This window comes from Balaenoptera physalus (assembly GCF_965194825.1).
Source record: "Balaenoptera physalus genome assembly, chromosome: 15".
Lineage (NCBI taxonomy): Eukaryota > Metazoa > Chordata > Mammalia > Artiodactyla > Balaenopteridae > Balaenoptera > Balaenoptera physalus.
The window spans coordinates 37,582,084-37,601,626 of NC_138894.1; the positions used below are offsets into that span (position 1 = coordinate 37,582,084).

Sequence of the window (19,543 nt, forward strand, 5' to 3'; positions counted from 1 at the left end):
TTCAGCTGAATGTGGTGACAGACTTCAGGGGACTCTCATGCTTCTACCATGAGAGCTGGAGGGGCATTTTACAAAAATACTTAAAAATTGTAAGTCAGCACAGTCAAGGAGCTGTCCTAAGTCTTCTGTCTGCTCCAGGGGAGCAGAATCAGTTTACGTTTCACCATAATGTGAGGAGTCATGTACGGAAATCTTAGTTAACTGGTGCTGTTTCTATGAAGACCTGGTTAACACTGGCACTGTATCTCTACATACATGACAATAGTGATACTGTAATGCTGCTTGATGATGTGTGCTCCAGGTGTGTGCCCAGCTGGCCCACCTTCAATCCAACTACTGCCCCTGTGACACTCTCCTTGATACCTTCGTGCCTGTCCGATGTTCCTTCCTCCTGACATAGTCTTTCCTGGGTGATGGGACAGAAATCATTGCCATCTGACTGTTCTCAGTCTTTCTGCTCCCCTGGCAGCTGAAGAAGACACTGGTTTCGTGCACACAGCTTCTTCCCTTGCCATCTTGTACCCTCCTGAGGAGGGAAGGCATGACTGCTCAGGCAGACATATTTGAATAAATTAGCTGCTTTTGTAAGCAACGGTGCAAGGGTCATCTTTATTAGATCTGCCATAGGCCTGTTCTTCTGGCTTCTGTGATGAGGAGTGGGGAATGGAGGCAGGTGTCTCACTGTAGCTTCCCTATGCTGACAAGAATCAGTACCATCACCATCACTGTTCATAACAATAAAGCAATCGCAATAATTGGGGCAGTCAGATAAAGCACCGCTAGAAATGAAAACCCAACTAATACTCTGAACTCTAGAGATAGAAATCATAAAATTCTCCTTATAATCACCTCAAAATTGTGAACACTTTGGGTAGGTAATTTCACAAGATCTAGAGTAAGAATTCATTCATTCATGAAAACTCAGCAGACCCTCATCAGTCCTAGTTTGTGCAAGCTGTCCTTCCAGGGCTGTGGAGGATGGAGAGATGGGTCAGAAATGGATCCCTCAAGGATCTTGGTCTAAAAAGGCAGATAAACCACGTATCCAGAAGGTATAGTTCAAGGTGGAGGCTGCTCACTTCCTTTTTTTAAAATTGAAGTATAGCTGGTTTGTAACGTTGTGTTAGTTTCTGGTGTACAGCAAAGTGATTCAGTTATATATATTATATATCTATATATTATATATAGATAGATATTATATAATATATATAATATATATATTCTTTTTCATATTCTTTTCCATTATGGTTTATCACAGGATATTGAATGTATTTATAGTTCCCTGTGCCATACAATAGAACCTTGTAGTTTATCCATTCTATATATAATAATTTGCATCTGCTAACTCCAAACTCCCAATCCATCCCTCCCCGCCCCACAACCACAAGTCTGTTTTCTCTGTCTGTGAGTCTGTTTCTGTTTCGTAGATAGGTTCATTTGTGTCATATTTTAGATTCCACATATAAGTGATATCATATGTTACTTGTCTTTCTCTTTCTGATTTACTTCACTTAGTATGATAATCTCTAGGTCCATCCATGTAGCTGCAAGTGGCATTATTTCATTCCTTTTTATGGCTGAGTAATATTCCATTTTATATACACACACACACACACACACACACATACACACCACACCTTCTTTATCCATTCATCTGTTGATGGACATTTAAGTTGCTTCCATGTCTTGGCTACTATAAATAGTGCTGCAATGAACATTGGGCTGCATGTATCTTTTCAAATTATAGTTTTGTCTGGGTATACGCCTGGAAGTAGAATTGCTGAATCATATGGTAGCTCTACTTTTAGATTTTGAGGAAACTTCATACTGTTCTCCATAGTGGCTGCACCAGTTTACATTCCCACCAACAGTGTAGGATGGTTCTCTTTTCTCCACACCCTCTCCAGCATTTGTTATTTGTAGACTTTTAAATGATGGCCATTCTGACCGGTGTAAGGTGGTACCTCATTGTAGTTTTGATTTACATTTCTCTAATAATAAGCGATGATGAGCATCTTTTCATGTGCCTATTGGCCATCTATATGTCTCCTTTGGAGAAATGTCTATATAGGTCTTCTGAGGTGCTCACTTCTGAAAGGGGTACTGACACAGTGTTGGCTCAAAGAGTTCAGAGGATCAAGCACATGGGTTGTTTTTTGGGTAAGACCACCCTTAGCAGATGTCACCTCAGGGCCCTTTAATTTATCCCCCACGCTTGTTTCTCACAGAGAACATCCCTAAAGATGCTGGTGGTCCTCTTCCCCCTCCTGCCAGCAGCCGGTTTCCTCCTGTCTTTCCCTGTTTCCTTTGCATCTCAGATACCCCCTCCCATGGTGGCAGCAATATTGCGGTTCTCTCCCCTCCTCCTAGGCCCTTGTCCTATCTCTGACTCTCCAAATGCCCCCAACCACCTGGGACCATTTTACCCAGTCCCCCTACCCCAAAAGTCTTCCCTGGACCCCCCTCCCTGCGTCAGGTGGAGCACCAGGTTTGAACCATTGGTGGACGCCAGTGGGGTGACCCTCCTGTTTGGAGAAACATGGGGGTGGATGTTTTGGAGGGAGAAGTGCTGGGCTGGCTTGGGGTGGTTGATCCTGCTTCCCGAAGCCATTCCTGGTAACATGGGTTAATCACTTGGCACTTGTTACCATTCCTGGTAACGTGGGTCAATCACTTGGCACTTGTCCCAGGCCCTTGTCGATTGTCTTCTCCCTTTCCATGTGGATAAACTCATTTTTTCGCATGGATTTGTTCACGTGGCCTGTACAGCTGCCAGCGGGCCGGTTTGGACCGTCTGTCGTTGGAGCACCCACTCTACAGGCCAATGCTAGCAATTTTGTGAAAGGGTGTCCCTGGTGGGGAAGAGATGGCAGGCCTATCAGAAGAAGTGGGCAGAAGGCACTGCTGAGGCCAGGCCCAGGCTTTCTAAATCTAGAGCTCAGAACAGACTGGTTTCCTTGACAACAGGGATGAAGTCTGCTCATCTGCTCCTGGGGGTGGGTTTTGTGCATGTGTGTGTGTGTGTGGGTGGGTGGAAAGTACGGGGACTTGGGGACAAGAAAGACGATCCTTTCTTTATCAATGTAGCAGCCCATTTCTTAAAACTTGCCAACTCTCACCGTATTATTAACAATATTAACAACTTCCCAGGTGGCACAGTAACATCAGTTATGTAATTTGCACATTAGGAATCCAGATATAGAATCTTCCCTTCCTTTCCACTGCATTGCCTCTTATCCTTGACATATTTTACCAGACTTGCAACACCTTTTTGATAACTTTTTGACACGTCAGTCAAATACGTACTCACCCCTAGAACTCTTGAAGGCTAAATGAAAAGCATTTCTCGTTTGTCCAGCTAGCAATGATTTGTGTGGCCAGGCTGCTGGGAGGAAATGAGAATCGGCTCCTGACAAGCTGATATTGGCTCAAACCTACACTTGTCAGATGGCATCCTCAGAAAAGGCTTTGGGATCCAAACTCCCATTCTTGATGCAGACCAGAGGACTCAGGCTAAAAGCGGGTCCATTTGCTTTGCCCACCAGCCTGATTTCAAGCAGCACGTTTCATCTTGGTGGAGGCTTGGTGTTTAATTCATGCACCGCCCTGCCCTTCCTATGCATTATTAAAGTCTCTTTAAAAAGCAGTCTATGGATGGCAGGGGAGGAGCGTGCCAGCAGCGATTTCACATCTCCTGCAAGAAGCAACGCCTGCTGCCAAAAAATCTCAGAGAGAAGAATTTGCAAAATTGTAGCCGATGGCAGATCTAATAAAGGTGGCCCTTGGACCCTGAGCTTATCAAAGCTGCTCATTTGTTCAAATGTGTCTTATTTTTTGTGTGTCTGTCAGTGCCTGGAATTCTTGAATGCCAGGTAATATAGATGGGAAATTGTAAGCGGGACTTATGGGCCAAGAGTGACTGTGACAAGATGGGAATTAATTAGCAGAGGGAGGCGGATTGAGAGAGAGGGAGGTCTGAAGCCCGTACTTCTCCGTGAGGCGTTTCAGGGACTCTTTCCTCTTGTGAGGTTCCCAGCTCTGTGGCTCAAATTTAGCTCCTGCTGGTCCCCCTCCCCCAGGAGCCAGGGGATGAACTGTGGCCTTCAAAGCCCTCTGCCAAGCTCCTTTGTTTCCTTCATCTCCCCAAAGGAAAGCCATTACCTCCCCCATGCAAACAGTGGGCTCTCCCTAGGCTGAGTTCTTTGTTTGGAGGCAACCTGCCTGGCCCTGGGCCCATGTTGCTCTGACTCTAGATGACACAGGAGTCTCCTCTCTGGCCTCCCCTCCCACATCCCTGAGGGCCATCTGAGGATGGCTGCGGAGGGGGTGAGCCCAGGGGGCTGTGTTTCCGGTCTCAGCTCTTCCCCCACATGGACCAAGCAAATCACAATCGTGTGTTCAAATCACAGACTCAGAAGAGCACCTCTGGGGCTTCCCTGGTGGCGCAGTGGTTGAGAGTCTGCCTGCCAATGCAGGGGACACGGGTTCGAGCCCTGGTCTGGGAAGATCCCACATGCCGCGGAGCAACTGGGCCTGTGAGCCACAACTACTGAGCCTGCGCGTCTGGAGCCCATGCTCCGCAACAAGACAGGCCACGACAATGAGAGGCCCGTGCACCGCGATGAAGGGTGGCCCCCACTTGCCGCAACTAGAGAAAGCCCTCGCACAGAAACGAAGACCCAACACAGCCATAAATAAATAAATTAAAAAAAAAAAAAAAAAAAAAAGAGCACCTCTGAACTGGGAGGAACTTCAGAGGCTGCCTTGTCCCGCTCTTTATTTTACAGTTGGGAAAACAGAAGCCCAGAGAGGTTAAGTGGCTTGCTGTCGATCACAGAGTGAATTAGTTGGAGATCCAGGACCAGACCTGTGGTCTCTTGAGTCTGTCCAGTGCTCTTTCCCCAGGACACAAGCCCCTGGAATGTCCACTTAGTGCCCTGGTTTCTCAGTATGGTGTACACGTCCTGTGTACCCAGGGATCAGGAAGGCTTTCTGTTTCATACACATATGATCTCGATGGGGCCAGATACACATTGCGTTCAATTGTTTCTCGATCGCACAGAAATTAATTGAGAACTTGCTGTGAGCCTCGCGTTGAGCAAGATGCTTCTGTGTGTACCTGGATTTTTGTAGATGGGCTTTAGGTAGGAGTGTCACTGGCTAAATCCAGTGCTGTTTTTGATTGATTGACAAAAGAGGTTTGCAGGTTGTAAAGATCCATAGTCTTCATACTATATATTTCTGTACTGCTTCATGGGTACAAAACATAAACCTTGTTCTACCTTCCTCCAGAATCATGGCCACGTCCTCACCTACTACCTGTGCCACTTAATCCTCTGAACCCAATGAAGGGAGGGGGAGATTGAAAATATGGCCATAAACATCACCTTGGGGCACTGGGTCTAACAGAATATCAGCAGTTATATTTTTCCTGTGGTGCCTCAAAAATGAAAGGTGGAAAATACCCCCAAGAATTTCCCTTCAGTCTCTGCTGGTGCAGAGCCTGCCGCCCGTTGAACCACAGGTTTGGTTCAGGGAAATGTAAGTTTGGTTGGTGCAGCATCTACCTCCTGTGGTGGACGTCAGCAGGAAGATGCCTGGGCTGCTGGATGTGACAGGTGGGCTGGTCATTTAGCAGATGCTGCCTAATGAATGCAGCGACCCAGGCGGACATCAGAAAACCAGCAGAGCTCAGCATACATCTCTGTAGGGGTCTGCAGAGCGGGCTTCCTCTTCCCCAGAGGCCCATCCATAACTCCAGCAGGAGACGGTGCAGCCACGGATGGTTGGTGGGCCTTCAGACGTGGGATTGGAAGGCCTGGAAGAGCTCCCATTGTGTGTTGGTCTGTCCCACCTCATTCACGTAACCAATTCCTATAGAGCACCTCCCGTCTCTCAGGCACTGTTCTAGGTGCTGGAATACAGTGTGGAGCAAAATCAGGCAGGGCTTCCCTCCGAGAACTTCCAGTCTCGTGACAGGTGGAAGCCGGTTCTAGGTCTTTATTTTTAGATTTTCAAGAAAGAAGTTTCCACACAATGAGCTTTTCTTCCATCACACGCAGTCTTTCCTGTCATTTTTATCCCCGGCTGCATGGTCAACCTTTTGCTCACATCTTTCCCTTTCCCCCCAGAGAAGCAGCGTCCTGAGGCTGTAATGAGCATGGCGGGTGGGAGCCTGTCCTAGACAGAGCCCTGGGTAAGCAGGCGTTCCCTCCTCCCTCCCTCTTCGGTGCCCCAGCAACTCCTAGGTACCCCTTTTTCTCCACCCCCAGGTGCCCAGGGTCCCTTTTACAATAAAGTAACGCAGCCTGCATCCTCCCAGTGGGCATCCCTAAGTGCGCCATGTCTTCCTTGGGGGCCTATGAGCCCTGGATGTCTGCAAAGCTCCAGGAAGAAAGCTGGCTCATTAGGTCACAGTGATGTATCGGTAGAAAGGACAAATATCCAATTGAATCTCCCAAGAGGGATGGCCTTTAAAAGGAGGAGACATATTAGGCAAATAAACCTCTAAATGATGGAACTTCAGGCACAGAGGAGTAGGGTAAGGGTGTTTAGGCAGCCTGGTGAGATCTGGGGGAAGAGCGCCCCTCGCTCCCACTCTGCACCTGGGCTTAGTTTGCCCTGCCTCTCAGGCTTACACAGACTGGCGTCATTTTGCCCTGTGACGGGGTTTTTCATACAAGTGCTGTGTTGGCATCTACCTAGGTGCACGTATGTCCGTGTCTGCTTGTCAGGTCACAGTTTACCTTAGGTGCATCTGTGTAACGAATCGTGGTCCATCGGCCCTTTTGAAGAACATCATTGTTCAAAGCACCTGAGGTGATGCTCTGCTCACATGTCCCCATCATCCAACCCCAGGGGGTCACACTCGTCTTTTCCCACCACTCCGTTCACACCGGGCAGAAGAGACGAGATACTGCACATAGACTATCCACGGGCTGCAATTTGGAAAGGAAATAGAGTTCATTTTCTTGACACTATCTTTCACCAGTTAAAAGCGGTAACAATTGCCTGTGGGACTCTGGAGAAATTACGAAGTGTTAATTAGCAGAAGCTCTATGTATTTAAAATATATGGCATATTTAAATAATTATTAAATTAAACCTACTTTGCAGAGTTGAGAAACTATCTGGTCCAAAAAATCTGAGGAGTTGAATTTTGCTGCATATATTAAGAGAGGTGTTTAAATGCTTCTGGAAATGGTCATTTTGTGTCACTTTTAATCCCTTAGATATGGAAACTGAGGCACAGGAAGGAGGAGGTGACCTGGCTGTGGTTACCTCCTGGGCTATTCTAATTGATGTGTTTCCATCTCCCACAGTGGAGGTTGAAAGCACTCCTCATGTCCAGAGGGTGTGTTTAGAATGTGAACGAATTACAACTGTGGTTGTTCCTTAGAAGTCACATATTTCACACTTGATCCCAATGACTCGTGACTCTTTGGGCTTGCAAGTGAAAAGCAAACACCCCCCTGCCATATTCTGCAGAGACGAGGAGGACAGAGCCTGGAGACCCAGTCCAGTCACAGACAACTAAGTATTAGTGTGTCTTTCTTTGGACACATCCCACCCTCTTGGGCTCAGTTTTCTCATAGGTTTAAAGACGTGGGAGGGGAGTGTTGGGCTGTGTATCAGTCAGGGTCTAACAAGGAAAATAGGAACTTCTTCAAGTATCTCAACAGAGGGAATTGAATGCAAGACAATTACACAAGTAATGGAGGAGCTGAAACAGATAGGGTATGAGAAGGTAGCCCCGAGGTTAGCCCCAGTGGGATGTCTCTTCTTCCTCGAAGCTGGAGGGAGAAGAGGAGGAGGGGGTGTCATCCCAGCCCAGGGGCCAAGGCCACTCTGTGGAAGCTGGAACATGGAGGCCTCTGGGGCAAGAGCTGGGGCCATGGAGGGGATGCTACTTGAGGCAGAGAATGAGGGAGGAAATGCTCTGGCATCTTCCCCCCACCAATCTTGGGTCAGTGCCTCCTACTTCCCCCAACCCAGCAGGAAGCCAGATGACATGGAGCCTGAAGGCATCGGCAGGGAAGGCTGAGAAATGGTTAGGCTGGGAGCAGCCCAGGCCAAGCTGCTGCTGAAGTCCCTGTAACTCTGACGTTCAATGAGAGAGAGAAGTTCAGTGTGTCCTCAAGGGTGCGCCGATGGGAAAATCAGGCCAATAAGGCCACACTGGTCTTTAATGAGACTCCCCATCCCAGCATCAGAAACAAATGTTCTCAAGATACACCTGCCTTGTTCTGCACTGGGCTTGCTTTATGGGGGGAAAACGAGGCAAGACTTCAGGGAAGGTGTTTGTGGGTGTGGGGAGGAGGGGTAGGTACAAGAGGGGGAACGGAAGAGAAAGAGGAGACAGAAAAGGGTTCATACCTGTGGGTGGAGAGCTGAACCCAAAGGCAAAGGGGTCAAAGGGCCTCACCCATGACCAGTGATGGTCGCTGCCTGTGCAAAACGATGCTTCCCATCATAAAATAATTCACAACAGGGCAGTGTCCACATCAGGTTTTTCTAGAATGTTTAACAGGTTTTCATACAAGGCACCTTTTTCATGGAGTGTCTTCAATCAGTAGCTGTCAGACTGGATTGGCTGGACATCCCCTTGCCTACGGTGTTCTCTTCCCAAAGAAGGGAAGTGGTGTTAGCTCTGGTCTCAGCTCGGGACAAACCGCTCACACAGATGTCAGCTGCGGTGGAGTTTGAGGTGCTAACAGTCCCCCATCTCTGGGCTTCAGGCTCTTTACCTGTGAAGTGAGGGGTTCTCCCAGCCCTGCACGTGGGACCTACCCCAGTCCCTGGCAGACAGGGGCAGGAAATGGTCCTTCCACCAGGCTGGGAATAGGACCCTCACACAGCCGTGTCCCAGGAGGTCTGAACCGAGAGCACGGCTGTGGCTCAAGGGTGGACTAGGTAACCAGAAGCCCTTTGTAACAACTCCAGGTTTTGCATTTCCTGTGAAACGGGGAGTGTGCAGAGCGCGGCAACGCTTCCCATGAATCCACGCTTCTCTGCCCGCTGCCCTCAGGCCTCACGCGCTCTCCTCTCCGGCTTCCTTGAAGGGCTTCCCTCTCGTTCTCTCTCCACTTCCCTTCGTGTCCATTCTGCATTACGAAGCCCAAAGGACCAAGGAGGTGAGGCAGGCTCTTGACATTCAGGGAGGGAAGGCTCGTGGGAGGCGGGGGGAGAGCTGGGGGCACTCGTGCGTTAGTCATTTTTGTCCTGACTCATATACAGAGACGAGCAGTAGCTGGAAAAGATGCCGGTTTGGTGACAAATGAGAGGTCCTGGAGCTGAGAAGAGGGAGAGAATAGAAAGGCCTTGACCAGGGGAAGAGGGGACATCTGGCCTGAGCCAGGCTGCAGAGGCAGGGATGCATGTGCTGCGTTGGGGTGGAGAGGGAGGGCCTGTCTGTTGGGCTGGGCTGGGCCTATCATGTAGAAGGAGCGGGAAGATGGCACCTCAGTGCCAGCCTGAGGGGCTTGAAAGCCTGAACAGAAAGAAATGGCATGGTGCCACCCCCCTGCCCCTAGCCCACAGCAGGTGCTGGAAACCAATCCCCACATTCTTTCTGACTGAAGGCAGAGGAGGTCTCAGGCTCTCCTAGGGCAGCGCTGCTGATCTGTGGGAGCTGGTACATGGTATAAAGCCTGGGGACCATCTGGCTACGGACAAGAAGACATGGATGGTTTTTGTGAAGCATTTTAGACATATGACCATGGGTGTGGATTGGATTGAAGGAGCAGGTGCTGGAGAAAGAGATGAGTGGGGAAATGAATGTAGGGAGATTTCAGGCCAAGGGATATCTGTATCTTCTTCTGCCCATTCTTACATTGGACTTGGTGGACCAGCCTTTTTTGTTTTCATTTTTAAACCTAGGCCCTTTTATGGGGTAAAGCTCCTCCACCCCCACCCTCATCTGAGGCATCCATGTAGCCGCCTTTCCTCTCTTGTTTATCAAACTGAGCTTCTAAGTACTCAGTCATGGAAGAGCTCAGGCTATGTTAGAGGCACATTCTTGCCTTCTTTTTGGACCAGGTGCTTTTCACTCCATAAAAACATTATGGCAAAAGTACTGATGTAGGGACTTCCCTGGTGGTCCAGTGACAAAGAATCCGCCTTCCAATGCAGGGGACGTGGGTTCCATCCCTGGTCGGGGAACTAATATCCCACGTGCCACGGGGCAACTAAGCCCGCGCGCCACCACTACTGAGCTAGCGCGCCTCAACGAGAGAGCCCGCGTGCCGCAAACTACAGAGCCCATGTGCTCTGGAGCCTGCACGCCACAACTAGAGAGAGAAAACCCTTATGCCACAACTAGAGAGAAGCCCGTGTGCCACAACGAAGAGCCCGCACGCCACAACGAAAGATCCCGCATGCCTCAACGAAGATCCCACATGCCGCAACTAAGATGCGACACAGCCAAAAAAATAAAGAAAATAATTAAATATTTTTTAAAAAGTACTGATGTAGAAGTCTCCGTCAAGTTCACTGAAATTAGAGAACTGGAATTCTGTCATCAAAGTTTCCATTCTCCCAGGAATTGTTCTGGGCCCTTCGTAAGCCAGAGATAATCTGGTGTTTTGTTTGTTTGTTTTTCCATCCAAAAAGATGAAACCACTTCTTGGTTGACCCTGTTAGAGAATGATGAACTGGAGCAGTCAGAAGCCATTAGCACTGGCCCCGTGAGCTGCTGTTCAATTTAGAAGCATCGGCTAAGCCCAGGGAGACGTATCATCAGAGGTCAAGGACTTGCATCCACTCTTCATCCTGCAGCTGAAAGCTGGGCTCCTTCGCTGCCACGGTGGCCCTGCATGGTGGCTCGCTGCATCTACAAATTCTGAGCTTTTGGTTTTAGGGGTCTCCTTTGCCATCGTGGTGCTGCTGATGACAATAGGCTCTTATACCCTCGCTGCTCAAAGCATGGTCTGTAGACCAGCAGTATCAGCCTCACCCAGGAGCTTTTGAGAAATGCACAATCTCAGGCCTCACTCCGGACCCGCTGGTTGAATCAGCATCTGCAGGTCAGCAAGATTCTCAGGCAATGTGTGTGCACTTTAGCGCTGGAGAAGCCTGAAACAGCTGGGGAGGCCACAAGTGTGAAATCAAGGTGTCAGCAGGGCTGAACTCCTGCCAGAGCTCTAAGGGAGAATCTTTCCTTTCCCCTTCCAGCTTCTGGTGGCTCCTGGTGTTCCTTGCCTTCTGGCTGCATCATTCAGATCTCTGCATCCATCTTCATGTGGCTTGTAAGGACAGTTGTGATGGGACTCAGGGCCCACCAGGATAACTCAGGATGATTTCATCTTGAGATTCTTAATTTAATTACATCAGTAAAGATCCATTTTCCAAATCAGGTCACATTCGCAGGTTCTGGGAGTTGGGACATGGACCTATTTTTTGAGGGGAGGGGCCACTGTTCAACCCCCTGCAGACCCCTCTGGAACATTCCCAGGCAGATGCTTCCAGCCCCTTGCCATAGCTCACCCTCCGCAGCTAGTCCAGCCTGGCGTTCTGATTTAGCCGTACTGCTGAACACTGCCAAATAGTTCCAGCGTTACTGATGCCTTTTCTACGACAGACATTGCCCTACATGTTTCACATGGACGAATCCATTTGATTGCAACACCCCCTCAGGGCTGCTACTGTAATTACCACCCCCACTTTACAGGTGAGGAAACTGAAGCTCGGACTAGTTCAGGAACTCGCCTAAGCTCTCACAGCTACTAGAGTTGAACTTGGCCTACAAACCAAGCAGTCTGCCTCAGAATCTGTGCTTTTTACCATATGCTTCACCATTCAGAAGCATTATTAAATGCTTCAGAAATTATGGAAAGTTCAAGAGGTGGAGGAGAGAGATGGCACCAGGACTCTTTGTCCCACTGCCCAGGGAGGCTGGGCACAAAGAAGGCCAAGATCCGGTGTGGGCCCTCCTGCTCCCACCACACAGTGCCTGGAGGTCGGGGGACCCCCAGTTGTTGGTGCCCGGAGGATGGGGAGCACATCTTACTCAGCAGTGAGTGACTGACACAGCGCCTCCCATCTGTGTCAAAGGACCACATGCATAGCCATGGCCGGGGACATTGCTCGGGGCAGGGATTGCTGGGGACTCTCTCTGTGGACCTGCCAGGATGGATGCTCAGCTCTCTAGAGGGCACGGAGCTGAGTCCTGCAACCCCAAGATGGGGCTCCAAGTCAAGGAGAGCCAGAAGCAAAATCCAAGAGTCCAGGAGGGGCGAGAACCACAGGGGAGATGTTGCCACCTCCTGGTGTGCGTGGGTGAGCAGCCCAGGGAGCATACAACCGGGCTTGAGCTCTGAAGGCCCACGTGCATGCTGTGTGTTTGTGGGGGGCACGAGGGGACAGAGGCAAATGTGCCCTGGACAGGTGCATGGTTTCATTAGGATGCTGGCAGCTGAGCCAAGCTCTGAATCCCTCATGAAAAGGCCACCCAGAAATGCAGGTGAGACATTCTCATGAGAGAGGTACTGCTATGGCCGCCATTTAGAAATGAAGCACACAGTGCCCAAGGTCACACAGCTGCTCAGTCCCTCACCCCACAGTGCAGCATGGGCTCTGGAATGTCAGGCTTACGGCAGGGCAGCACTGAGCACAGTGCCCGGGTATAGCGGGCACTTAAAAAAATATATATAGATAGATAGATTCCACCCCAAAACCTTTTTCATTTAACACTGTATAGGTACATGTTTCCATGAGACAGCCTGCATGGCTAAGTGCCTTGTGGATGTTTACCATTAAAGAAGGTACTTAGATGAGTATTTAGTATGATTTCATCACTTGGCACTTTTGATCTGCCTCCTGCCTTGGGCTCACACATGCCATTTGTTTACTAACCAGCATGTGAAACCTCATTTAATTTGCTTTAACTACCCTTGCTTTGAATGCTGAGAGTGGGACCTCCCCTTGCATTCATCCTCGTTATACCCTTCATGATTTTCTGCCTTGGTCTGCAATCTTTTGCCACCTTCATTTTTCCCAGCCTGAGAGACTCACCCCTTTCTCTTGAGTTCCAAGCTTGACTGCCAAGAATCGCCAGAAGCCCTTCCCAAGGCACAAGCATGGTGATGGCTGGATACAGCCTTTTGTACCTACAATAAATGTCGGGTTGAGAGGGTCAGACAATTAGCAGGAAAAGCCCACACCCGGTCCAGGCATTCTCAGCAGTGGCGCAAGCTGCATCACAACCAGCAGTGCAAGCTCTAGACTACCTGCTCAGATGGAAAAGTGGAGCCCACCATTTAAAAATGCATAATCAGCCCCAAATCTACCTGTGTCTTTAGTACAGAAATTCAGGAGCAGACATAACCTGCCTAATTTTATTAAGCTCAGTTTCACAGATTCTTTGACATTCCCTTGAGAACATTTGATGGGGCAGTCAGCCCAGATGTACGCTTGATGGCAAGATGGAATCCAGACTGTGATTTAAAGATTCAATTGTTACACTGTCATAGACCACATGAGGACTGATTGAATAGTAGCACGTAACATTTATTGAGCACTTATTATCTACCAGACCCTGTGCAAAGCCTGTCCTTACATAAATTGCCTCATATGATCCTCTGAGGAGGTACTGTTCCTGTCTCCATTGCACAGATGAAGAAACTGAGGTTTAGAGAAACTAACAGTTGGAAAGGTGCAGAGCTGGGATTTGATACTGGGCCCTTAATGCTCTCCAGAGCCTGGATCTTAGCGACGATGTTGCATGGTAGAGCCAACTCCCTGGGCTCTTACTGTAATGAGATAGCTTTGGACTCCTTTTGAGTAATTTACCATCCCATCCCATCCCCACTCCCTGTAATAGTTCTTAATTTTCTCTCTGCTTCCCTTAAATCTCTCTACTCCCAACATTGGGAAAATGCAGGGCAGATCCCACAGGCAGATCTGGGAGGGTTCTTGGAGTGAGGATATAGGGGATTGGTCTAGCACTTACTATGTGCTAGTCCTTCTGGAGAACACTTCCAGCCATGGATGTTTTCATTGGCTCAGTGAATCAGAAGTCCAGGTAGTGGATCTATTTCCATTTTGTCTCATCCTGATGTCTTTTAAGTTTGGCCTTCTCATCCTAGTCTGGTTCTGCCTGATGACATTATGGTCCTGTTTCACAGAGAAGGAAGATGCCCCCTCAGCAGAACATGGATGTATACTGTTTGGGAGCCGGGCATGTCAGTCTGCCTTGCTCTGTAGATCTTGGGACAGCGTACCTGGCAGAAGCAGGATTGATAGCCAACAAACCTCGTCTGCCGAGAATATGGTTCATTCTATTAGACATAGAGGACACAGCATCCAATAGCTGTTCCCTGGACTTCTTGGCTGGAGGTAGAGTTGGGGGCAAGAGTAGTCCTGCCACATGAAGGACAAATGCTCTCAGATTAGGCCCCAAAGCAGAATCAACTGTTTTGTGTTTGAATTTAACCAAGGTGAAACTTTTCAAAATATGGCTCCATTGGTTTTTGGGTACAGTCTTTCCTGAAGGCAAAAGGTAGATGAGATGACCGCTTAAAAGTACCTGTGACTGGATTCTAGGACAGCCTGAGGTGTGGAACAGTGAATCAGAGGATGTGTCAGTTCAATTAGACGGGCTTTTTGATGAGCTTTCATCCACATAGTATGCAAGTTTGGCTGACCTCCTCACTGAAAGGACTGAGTATTTGAAGGCTGAACCCAGCCATCCTGCTAGTTCAGGACTGTCTCTGCATCACCAGGGTTTCCTGAATCCCCCTTTCCTTCATTTCACTGAACGCATGAGGTCCGCATGGCTTTGTGACTGGTGGCAGGGATACCTGGCAAGTGTGTTAAAGCTCATGCTGGTGCATCAAGGTTGAGACCTCCCTGGAACCCCGTGGTTCACGAGCCTGTACTGGAGCACTGTCCCCCACCCCCAGTGTTGTAATGATCTATGTACGTATCGCTCAGTAATGCGACGATCCCCAATAGCTCTGTGATCCTGGTCAAGTCACTCCATTTCCTGAGCCTCAGTTTCCTCACCTGAAAACCAAGATGATGGGCCCTTCACCGCAGCACTGATGAGAAGGGCTGGGCATGGCTCCAATACCTATTTGGGTTTAACAGCCCCAATTTTTTGGATTGAATAATGTCTTCCTTCTTAGGCCTGCAGCAGTCAGGGGGTTAAAGGATTCTTCCAGCCAAGGGGGTTTCCGGAGATGGACAGAGGGAGACTCTCTCCTTCCTCCTTTTCCCTTTCTTCTTTGAAACTATTTTCATCCTAAGTGGTCACAGCAGTTAATACCTTATGCAGAACTGTGCAAAATTCAGAAGTACGTGAAGAAGCTGATGATAAGCTTCAGCTGTAATCCCACCACCCAGGGGCGTGAGCTTTCTCTTTATCCGAACAGACCAGGCAGGGTGCGGTCTGGTCCCTTGTTCAACGGTCTCCATTTACTCTGCAAAGTAACAGCAGCAAGGCCTTGACCAGCTCCTCCCTCACTTCTGGAAGTTTCATTCAGGGATCGGTGAGTTTGGGCTCTGACTTTAAGTCTCAGGCTTGAAGCAAATGCCATGCTGTCCTTGTCTGGAGCTGAGCTGTGGGGCTGGGGGCCTGGGGCTTTAGAGGCTGGCACCACCCAGTGGGTGGCCGTGCCCATGGCAGCAGTGGGGGCAGCTGCGGAAGGACCACTTGCCATGTCTTTCTGCTTCGGGCTTGGGGTGCGAGTGATGCAGACTGTCGGCTCCTGTCTGCACACCTCCCACTGAAGTGGCAGGAGACAGGCACTCGGCTCCCTGGTGGGCTCACGGGGCTGAAACAGATTTTAACAAAAAGTCAGACAACTCGAGCATCCTCTTCGAGACCTTCTGTTCCTTTTATAGCTACAAGGAACGACCCACAGAAAAGTGATGTCATACTCCACGGGTGACATATACCTGGTCTTCAGTGGGACAGGGAAGAAAATGACCTGTGACAGGGAGCGTCTTTCATGATTTGTGATCCCCGGCTGCTCTCCTAGGAGGGAGAATCCCAGCAGAGTCTTTGCTGAGTAGTCTCGAGCGTGAGGGTGCAAACTGGAGATGCCCAGAGGGAGTTCCAGGGCTCCCCTGAGCGGGGAGCTGAGGGTCCTGCGGTGGGGTGGGGCGTGGGGCAGAGGAGGAGCTACTGGAGGGAAGAGGTGAGAGGGATGGATAAGGGGGCAGGGCTGAGCCAAGGGTGTCTATTACCTTCTCCTCCGTGTGGCCACAATCGGTGCTATATTGTGGAGTTGGCTTTGTTAGAGTTCCAATCAATTACTGGAATTCTGTCTCAAAATAGGCAAGAAGAACAGCTGCCAGAGCAGGCCCAGCCATTTGGGTTACATAAGAAAAGAACATGTTATTTTAGAGGAGGTGATTTAGGCTCTAGGGTGCCTGCCACGCACGCCCCATTATCACCTTACTCTGAAATGGGCTGCTCAGGGGTCTGTCTCCCCACACTGTTCCCTGGACTCCCCTAGGGCCTTACTCACCTCTGGGACCCCCGGGCCTGGGCAGTGCTGCTTTGCTGAACCATCCTAACTCCTCCCAATTCACCGTTAGTTGAGTTTTAGTTCAAGTAACATTTATTCAGCACCTACCTGGCACCAGGCCCTATAGCAACACGAGGAATAGAGAAATGGCAAAGACACAGGCCCTGCCTGCTAGGAGCTCATGGTAATAGATTGTTGCTGTCGGATTATAAGTGGAATGAAAGAGGAGGGTAGCAGTGAAGGGAGAGCGTGCGGGACAGGGGTGCAGAGGGAAGGCTTCTGGGAGGAGAGGACAACCTGAGCTGAAGGGAGACGATGGCAAAGAAGAAAGAGTGCTCCAGGAAGAGACGAGCAAGGACAAAGATGGGGACCAGCCTGGTGCCTTCTGCATCCTGGGACTAGCCCCCAGAGCACCAGTGATAGGCAGGGAGGGTGGGGGCAGGCGCTGGGAGGCCCATGGGGCTGTGTACCAGCTGAGAGGGACTTCATTCTGCAGGGTGCGGTCCTCCAGAGGAAGGGAGTGGCCAGAGAGAGAAAGACATGATCCCCGGTCCCCTGGTCGGGAATGGGTGGGTTTGAATATCCAACATGGGCCACGCATTTGGTTTAAAAGAGCAAAATCAGAGTTAAAATTTTATTTGTTAAGTATAAAAAGAATAGCTGTCACTTTTGTAATACAGTCTAAATTTGACTAAATTTTGGATAGAGGAGCAGAAATTAGAAAAAAAGGTGCAGGAACACTGCCCCAGGTGGCGGGGAGCCATGGACGAGTTGGGTGGGGGGGGATACAGGGCAATGACCGACATGAGCCAGATCTGCATTATAGTGACTCCGGCTACTGATTGGCTGGAGGGTATGAGAGAGGAAAGGCTAGGCAGAGACCATGAAAGGGATGGGGATGACACTGGCTTGATTCAGGGCGTGGTACTCTGGGTGGGGAGATGTTTAGGACACAAAACCAGAGAATTTGGTGACAGAGTAGGTACACAGGGCATGAAGAGGGAGGAGTCAAGGCTGCCTTCCGGGGCCCTTGGTGGGTGGCCAGCTGGGTGGGGGGCAGGAAGGAGACGCTGGCTGGAGGAAGGACGCTCTGGTGCAGGGTTGGCCAGAGTGATGGTCTGCTCCGACGGGTCATTTTCAAGGTGGCTGTGGGACATACAGGTGGACAAAGGCCACAGTCTAGTGAGCAGCCGGCTAGGGCTGAGATCTCGTGTCCCAACTCCTGCCTTCCAGCCGGCTTGGTTGCACACAGAGCAGTGAGCAGGTGGTCCCGGGGTGGAGGGGGGCGCCTCCCGGGAGGGGTCTGGCATTCTCATTACATGGGGCACTCCTTGTTTCTCAGCTCTGCCCAAGGGGCCTAGGTGGCTGGAAGCTTGGGTGAGCTCGCCTCTTGAAGCACATGCTGGGGAAGCCAAAGACTCATTGTATCATGATCCTGGCCTCAAAACCACAGCAGGCACAGCTCAGAGGGTTCTCTCAGGCCAGGATCCCCCGAAGCCCACCCAGGACCGCAGCTCTGCCCCAGGTGCTGGATCCTCCTGAGTGGCCCTGGCATCAGACCTCTTTTGCTGATCTGGTACCTTTCCTGGCCCTGCCCAGCCTGACTGCAATCAGAGATTTGACAGATTTGGTAACACAGGAGAATGTTTAAAATAATGCCTTTGCCTACAATACCTCTCAGGGCTATTTTCATTGTAATCAGGGGTTAATGCTATAACCCAAGGAATGGAACTCTAATGGTGGAATTTCAACACTGATGGAGATCAGGAGGGAATTATTCAGCATTCAGTGTATACTTATCTGTGGGACAGATGTCTCTCTTCTTACCTGAGTGGCATAGGTTCCTTCTGGGGACAAAAGTTTAATTCTCTCAGTGGACATAAGAAATAGCTCAGACTCTGAAAATCCCAGCCTTAACAGGGACGGGACAACCTCACATCTCTGTGGCAGGGGTTGTTGGTGAAGGGGAGGGAGCTGGAGCTTCACGTAAGACAACTTATCTGGCTGCAGGATTAGTCTTTAAGGTGGGTCAGTGGCCACCCATAGAAAGAAGAGCATCCAGAGGTATGTCAGCAAACCCCGGCAGGGAGGGTTCCCATATTGGTAGGCAATAGACAGAAGCAGCGTTAAGTGGTGGCAGTGACCCTGTTCTAGCTAAAAATGAGGCCCATGGGAGGAGAGCCCCAGCTGGCAGCTGGACATGTAGAGCATAGAGAAGAGCTTTTGGAAGCGACTGCCAGGTCCCTAACTAGAGGCATGACCATTGGGACTGCGCTCAGGGGCCCTCTCAGCACTGGAATGCTGAGCCCTGAGTGCCGGGCAGGGCTGAGAAGGCAGCTGTACCTCAGGGGCCACGCAACATCTTGGATTCCCTCACACACACTGGACCTGCTGAGATGAATTCTCCTTGCCCCTCCTGGGTGAGACTAGTCTTCCCAAGTGCTCCTCTCTGGGCAGTATGGGGTCTGGGGTGGAGCTGAGCTGCTGATGAGGCAGGACAGGCAGGGCCAGGCCCTCAGAGCCACGGAGGGGGTGGGTGTGGGAGTGGGGATGGGACACTGGCTCTGGGTGAGACAAGCATCCCTGGGTCTAAACAACAGGCACTCAAGTGAAAAAAAAAACCTATCTCTTGTCTTTTTTTTTTTTTTTAAAGCATTTTGATGATTAACTCTTTGATGACCTTGGTCCCCAGGAGTTTTGGACTAGTAACTCGCCCTTGTTAATAAGACATTAACAACTTTACATTCCTCCTTCAGTAGTACTTTATGACCTGTTACCCAGGTATTAGCTGGGGCCTTTCTTCCCCTTGAACAGTAGGTGACATTGTCTTGAATCCACCAATTCATGGTCTGTGTAACTTCAAAACCCTCCCACTTTCCTGGGGTTTGAGATTTTTCGGGCTTTTTCTGCCTCTTTGGGCTGCATCCAAAAATCAGTCACACCAGCATCTGTGAGTTTGGTAGCTGTTAGTGAAGTATTTTGGGGGGGGTGTCAGGAAGGGGCCAGTCCCTTCTAGCCCAGCAGCATGTGCTTTCTGGGCTTGCGCGGAGTTCCACATTCTGTTCCCTGCAC

At 49.9% G+C, this 19,543-nt stretch overlaps 1 protein-coding gene and 1 long non-coding RNA gene across 2 annotated transcripts in view; one reads left to right on the forward strand and one right to left on the reverse strand.

Moving 5' to 3' along the window:
* Positions 1–10,363, reverse strand: part of LOC309643419 — a 149,901-nt gene extending 139,538 nt beyond the window's left edge. The window contains exon 1 of the long non-coding RNA XR_014253732.1: positions 4,424–10,363. This is a non-coding gene — a long non-coding RNA (uncharacterized lncRNA). The remainder of the gene's footprint in view (positions 1–4,423) is intronic.
* The window catches only part of ADD2 (adducin 2), a 110,408-nt gene that overhangs the window by 41,385 nt on the left and 49,480 nt on the right, over positions 1–19,543 (forward strand). The window lies entirely within an intron of this gene.